Raw genomic sequence first — 6,000 nt, 5'->3', positions numbered from 1 at the left:
TTCAGGACGGTAGAGGAAGGACTTCGTAAAGCACATACTCCAAACCCGCTGTCGACGCAGCAGCGGGATTTGCGCCCCATGCGGTTTGACAGGTGTATTTTTTCACGGTGCGTGGCCATGTAGAGTGCTATGCAGCGCGATATTCTCAGAAGCACGCACCATGCGGGCCGGCCTTATCGTTTCACCTAGTGGACGCCGGCAAAGAGAGAGTGATCAGCACTGCAAAGGCACGCATTCACATATGCAGCTGTCAGCCGTAATCATATTGATGTGCATCGGTATCAGCTCTTTCAGAGAAAAAGTACATTCTAAAAAAAAGAGTGATTTTACGCCTCTTGGGGACTAAATGCGTTGCCACTGAAAATAGTCCGTTTCAGGAGTAAATCCGCGGGAGTAAATGAATGTTACAGAGTTGAGACTGCATTTCACGTTCTGTTCTAAGAGTCCCACGTGCAAAATTCGTGTGCATGCATGAAAATACTTTGAATCAAACCGACAACAGTGATATATCGAGTGATATCAAAACCTTGCGACATAAATAGGGCACAATTTGCGAAGAAAGAAACGCTAACTGTTTCTGACATTGTATGGGCGGAAAAATTAAATTCTAAGTTGGCTGAGTTATAGAGCCTTATGACATCAAATTGACCAAGAGCACATACTTATGTAGACTGTTGCATTCGACTGTTGACCTCATCCCATAAACATTCATGTCGTTGTTTTTGTTGTTGTTGCATGCGGAAGACCATTCGCGAAGTTTAGTGACAATTTGCAGTCCTGGGGAATACATGTCGGGGTTAGGGGAATAAATGGGGAGTAACTGCAGTCTAGAAGAGTAAAAGCTGCAATTACTCCCCATTTATTTATTTTTTCTTAGTGTGTACTTGCGGTGGATGGCAATGTGACGGAACCGAAGGTCAGTCCTCCAAACATTTTTCCTGAAGCGATGCAGCAGCTCGTTGAGTGTCTTCTGTAAATGCACAATACCCGGATGCATCACGTGTACTAGACTTCCCAAGCAACTGAAGAAATCACGCTGGTGTACGCCTCTATGTGGTAATCAATCGATGAAAGGCTAAAACACCTTCCAACGAATTTTGTTATCTTTTATTTGTCTCCTTGATACCGATATGCTTACGAAATGGACGTTGGGATAATGGGACAATTGTCTGTGAGATATATGGAGCATTAAATTAGCCAGTCAGGGTGTGAAACATTCCCTCTCGGCAATAAGATATACCTCTGTTCCTGATAACGCAGACCTCGTTCGCAGAAAACAGTGTAATCTCTAGAGAGCCGATTCAACCCTTATCGTTCCCACAGCCTATGATTCTGATTATTTTATCGATGTCGTTTATGAATGCGGTTTCGGCTAGAAGGGATCAGAACTGCATCAGGAAGGAAGGGTTTCATGGATTCTATACGAGTGGTCATCGCGGCGCTGCTCCTTACAGGCTAGTGCATTTCATATCATACTGCTCGAATATTATTTTGGCTGTTAGCAGGGGCGGATTTAACACTTCCGTATGGGGGGGGGGACACTCAATGTTCGGCCTGACCACGTATACGCATAATTCATGTCAGGCGGGACCAGCAGCCACAGGCAAAAGGGTACACAGTAAACTTTTTTACACTTTTTTGGTGTAAATGGCTTGTCCCATGGCGCACACCTTTTTGGTGTTGCCTTTACACTCAAATGATGGGTGTTTTCTAATGCACCCTTTAGTTAAGTGTATTCCTAATAAAACACAGTTATAATGGGTGTTTAAAAACAAAAACACCCTTAAAATGGGAGTATTCTATTGAAAACACCTTTTATGATGGAATTCTTTGCTAGCGAATATTCCCTCGCAAATAGTGTAATAGGAGCTTCCGCGGCAGCATACCGACACCACTGGCCGAGACGTACAGTTCGACGTTCTTGCTTCTATGGCAAGCAGCACCGCGAACGCGGTAGACTTCCAGCCGTGGTTCCATCGTAGAACCTAAACCGGAGTGCAATGCGTCGCAGGCACGCACGAAACATACGCTTTTAGTATGCCGCACCAACCTGCCCAAGTTTGAACCCGATTTCATATGATACATACACACGGGCTACTTCAAAATTTTCCTCTTGTGCGACGAGCATAATCCACAGAAAGAACAGTTAGCTTGTTAGCACTGTGGGACCAAAGTGAATGCAGAGGCATAAAGAGACCTGCGGCACCCTCAGTAGCCTACATTGGCGTGTCGGATGTATCATATACTGAAATAAAATTTGTTGGGGCACGTTCGTTACATGTGATGGGGCGGGAAACGTTTGTAACGGTGGCGGGAATGTGTTTTTGCAATTAACACCCACGCTTGCAAAGAGTCAAAGGTATAAGCTAAATTTCTAACATCCCTCCCTGTCAAATACTGTGTTTTTAACTCAGGTTATCGTCTATAATGTGATTACTTGCTGAGCGGAGCTGTGAAACCAGCATAATTTTTCTCTCACGAAATAAAACACCATTTTTAACACCATACTCCCAATTCAAATGGGTGTAAAGAAGGTGCATTCGACGGAAAACACTTGTTTCAACACCCCACTTTACACCCTTAATGATCCACATTGGATAAGACGTGGTGTATGTCGATATTACACCTTTAGTAATGCACTTTTTGCACTCTTTGTGGAATAGAAAAGGGTGTTTTTATAAGAATACACCTTGTTTGAGCAAATAAAGGTGTAAAATGATTTACTGTGTATACTATGCAACAGGACTGCTTGGTAACGCCTTTCAGCGCGAACATTTTTATTTGCATTTCGTATCTCTTGGCAGACAAGAGAAAATGTAGAAATGACGTTACAAAAGAGAAAATTTAAATTAAAAATACAAACTGTTTGTTCCGCGTCACTAGGACAGATGGCGCATGCGACCAGAAACTAAAGGCCGATCAAAGCAGCGTGGTGGCATGTCTCCTTCGTGTGCCTTCAAAACTTTTGCTCGTTTAGACACCCCAGCCCGACAGAAGTGCAGCTATGACCAAACGGCTGAATAAGCAGGCTGCAGAGGGTATTAGCCGCAGGGATGAACCAAATAAAATTGAATGGTGCCTATTGTTAGGTGTTCCCTCTTTTCGAATGGACGCTTCAATTGTGTGTTATTACCTGGTGGCAGTGCTAAGCGTACATTCGGTACCCCGCAAATGACCTTCTCGTGTTGTGTCCTGCGATTGCGGTTCTCGGTTCTTTGGGCGCCGACTAGTGACAGGTCTTGTGCGGACAGTTAGGTGCGTCGCATTCACAATGGTTCAAGAAATCGTGGAACCCACAAAAACATAGGCCAGCAGAGATGCGATTTACGTGCATATGCACAATCCATTTTCATAACCTGAAGAAGCAGCCTCGAGAGCACTCACTGGTCGGTTAGTGCTCGCAAAGTAAGGAGAAGTCTTTGTGAGTCGCCGAGCACATCGACTGGTAGAACGCTACGTTCCCCAGCATATTGCGAAATAGTCACACTACAGTGGGTTTCACGCATCATGTCATTTGGACTTCATACAAAAACGATTGCATTACTTCATTACGAGCGATGTCCATGGACAGTTTGACATCGATTTTTCATTTCTGTCGAGAAGATGCGGGGTTGACTAGCCAAATTTCGAAGCTGAATTGAAGGAATTGAAGTTACTTCAAATAAACTGAAAGAAAAATGACTGCTGAAGATGACACATTTCTCTGTTGCACAGAAGCAATTGAACCTCTATTTTTCCGCTGAACCAAATGTGTATAAAGTGCAGACGACATGGGTCGTGAAAACCATTGCATTTTGATGTGGCGAGAGCGGCCTTGGTTTCATGGGAGATGGGGGGGGTGCCCCCCCTCCCTTCCCTCTAATCAGCCCCTGGCTGTATGAAAATGGGAACCTACTATCTAAAAAGCCATTATTCCAAATGCGAAAATGAAACACATTTGGTTATTTGGGTAGTGCCATCGACAGGTTTAACTCAGCTATGTGGCGTATCGTGGTATTCGTGACTGAGAGATAAGAGCCGATTTGTTCAGATTCTACCGTCGTGCTCTGGGATCATCTGACCGAATAAGAAATTGTGCTAGCACCCAACTCTAAGGAAGCTGCTACAGCTTCAGCCAGCGCGTAAAGTAATTGTTACTTGAGAGCCTCGAGATAATGAAAAGATGTCGTTTCGTCTTCCTTCCCCCCCCCCCCCCAGACTTCCGTAGCCAGTCTCCTTCACAATAGAGAGAGTGTCGGCATGAACGAAACGGGCGGCCAAATGCCTCACGTGTTCCACCTCAAGTGCTGATATTCGCACGCAGACCTCTTAGGGGTCAGATTATGCGTGTTGGGTGATGTGGGGTAGCACACAAGCGATACACAAGGGCTCAGTGTTGAAAAAGCGCGCATTTTCTGGCAAAGTTTGTTTATCAGATTGTGCTCATCCGCAGTCAAATCTCCCGGCGTCCTCTGGGATGTTGTGACGTTAGATCATTCAAGCACCTTTATTGGCCCAATAATGTCGGCTACTACAGCGTTGTAGCAACGCGACCGGTCGATTGTTCCGCGTCTAACCAGCGGCGGATTCAGAAAAACAGGGTGGGGTGGGGTTGGTTCAACCTCGCCAAAGCAGTAGGTTAAACATTATGCTCACTCTGCGCGCTCGCGTTACCAGAACGATGGATGCCGCGCGCTGCAACAGATATTGCGTGTGTTATACGGCGAAGTTCTGTTGACTGCTCATCGGATACCGCATTGCTTAAAAGTCGCAGTTCAGTCTGGGAATTCCTGTAGAAAAATATGCGTTGCTAGTGCTAAGGCTCCACGTTTAACCCACAATGTAGAACCTTTAGGTAACGCATTGCGGTGGCCGGAACAACAGGTCAATCAATTCCTAAAGGGAACGAAAGTTCACTTTAGTTCCCGAAAGTGATGGGTACGATATTTCCGGTTTCAAATAGATCACTCAGTTTAATCGGGACGGTATCGGAGTCGGTGGAGTAGCGATTTATGTAATGAGTGGAGCCAGCACTATGGCCACCCGTCACATATCCATGATGGTTTCCGAAGCTACGAATATGGGAGTCTAAACTTCTTTAGTACAGAAATCTAGATCATATATGTTTGGACATTTAGATGGTCTGTGCGGGTTAGGTTACCATTGGCTACATGAGGTGTCTTCTCATTGCAGTCTTCTAAAATACGGGCTCACCGCTCCTAAGGACACAGTGCTTTGCCTCCGATTACCTCACTGTGCATATTCGGAGCGTTGTCCAGTTTAATCCGTACCTAGCTAGTGCGGGATAACGTGATACTGCTATCGTTCTAATGGGGAATTTCAACTTGGACTCCACGGTAAATGACTTTTACACAACTTGAACTCCACGGTAAATGACTTTTACCCAACTTGGACTCCCCTCTTAATTCATAAACCTCTTGAAAGATTTTTATCGGTTAGACGTCGCGTTATCCAAAGCACGAACCACTCTCGGCGGATCCTACATGTATATGGTTTGCTTAGACATTTTGAATGATTCGGATTCAGTTACTGCATCTCGTACTCCTATCACCGCCCATTACTCGCGGTGTTTCCTAGTACCGCGCGTACGCTTCCAAGAAAGAATGAGTGAAATATTTCGATTGATTGACTGATTGATTATTTAAAAGAAAACCAGGGAAAAATAATGAAATATTTCGACAATGTCATGGGTGCATAACTTTTAACGGTTCAGCGCTTTCTGCACAGCTTCGTTACAGCGAGACAAAGCAGTGCCTCAAACGTTCACGTCGCATGTATCTTCCCCATCTCGGTAGAATGGCCATGCATTCGCTCAGTAGTTTACTCAGAACTTCCTCCTTGGGGGCTCTTGGGTTCCGCGGAAGGAGGAAAGGGGGCGAAGTAAGTCACACTATAAAGTCTAATCCATGTATTTCCATGCTATTTCCCCACAAATTGTGCACAAGGTCTCATTCAACGACAATGCTTCTCACGTTAACAGCAACCCACTTTTGTCCCGTG

At 45.0% G+C, this 6,000-nt stretch overlaps 1 protein-coding gene across 1 annotated transcript in view; it reads left to right on the top strand.

The window, feature by feature from the left end:
- Positions 1-1,361: 1,361 nt before the first annotated feature.
- LOC135378723 (uncharacterized) overlaps positions 1,362-6,000 on the top strand; it is a 65,457-nt gene continuing 60,818 nt past the window's right edge. The window contains exon 1 of the mRNA XM_064611812.1: positions 1,362-1,454. The gene's annotated coding sequence lies outside the window, so the exon portion shown is untranslated. The remainder of the gene's footprint in view (positions 1,455-6,000) is intronic.

This window comes from Ornithodoros turicata, chromosome 1 (genome assembly GCF_037126465.1).
Source record: "Ornithodoros turicata isolate Travis chromosome 1, ASM3712646v1, whole genome shotgun sequence".
In the NCBI taxonomy this organism is placed as follows: Eukaryota; Metazoa; Arthropoda; class Arachnida; order Ixodida; family Argasidae; genus Ornithodoros; species Ornithodoros turicata.
Note: the sequence above shows the minus strand (reverse complement) of the source record. Positions and strands in the feature narration are given on the sequence as shown.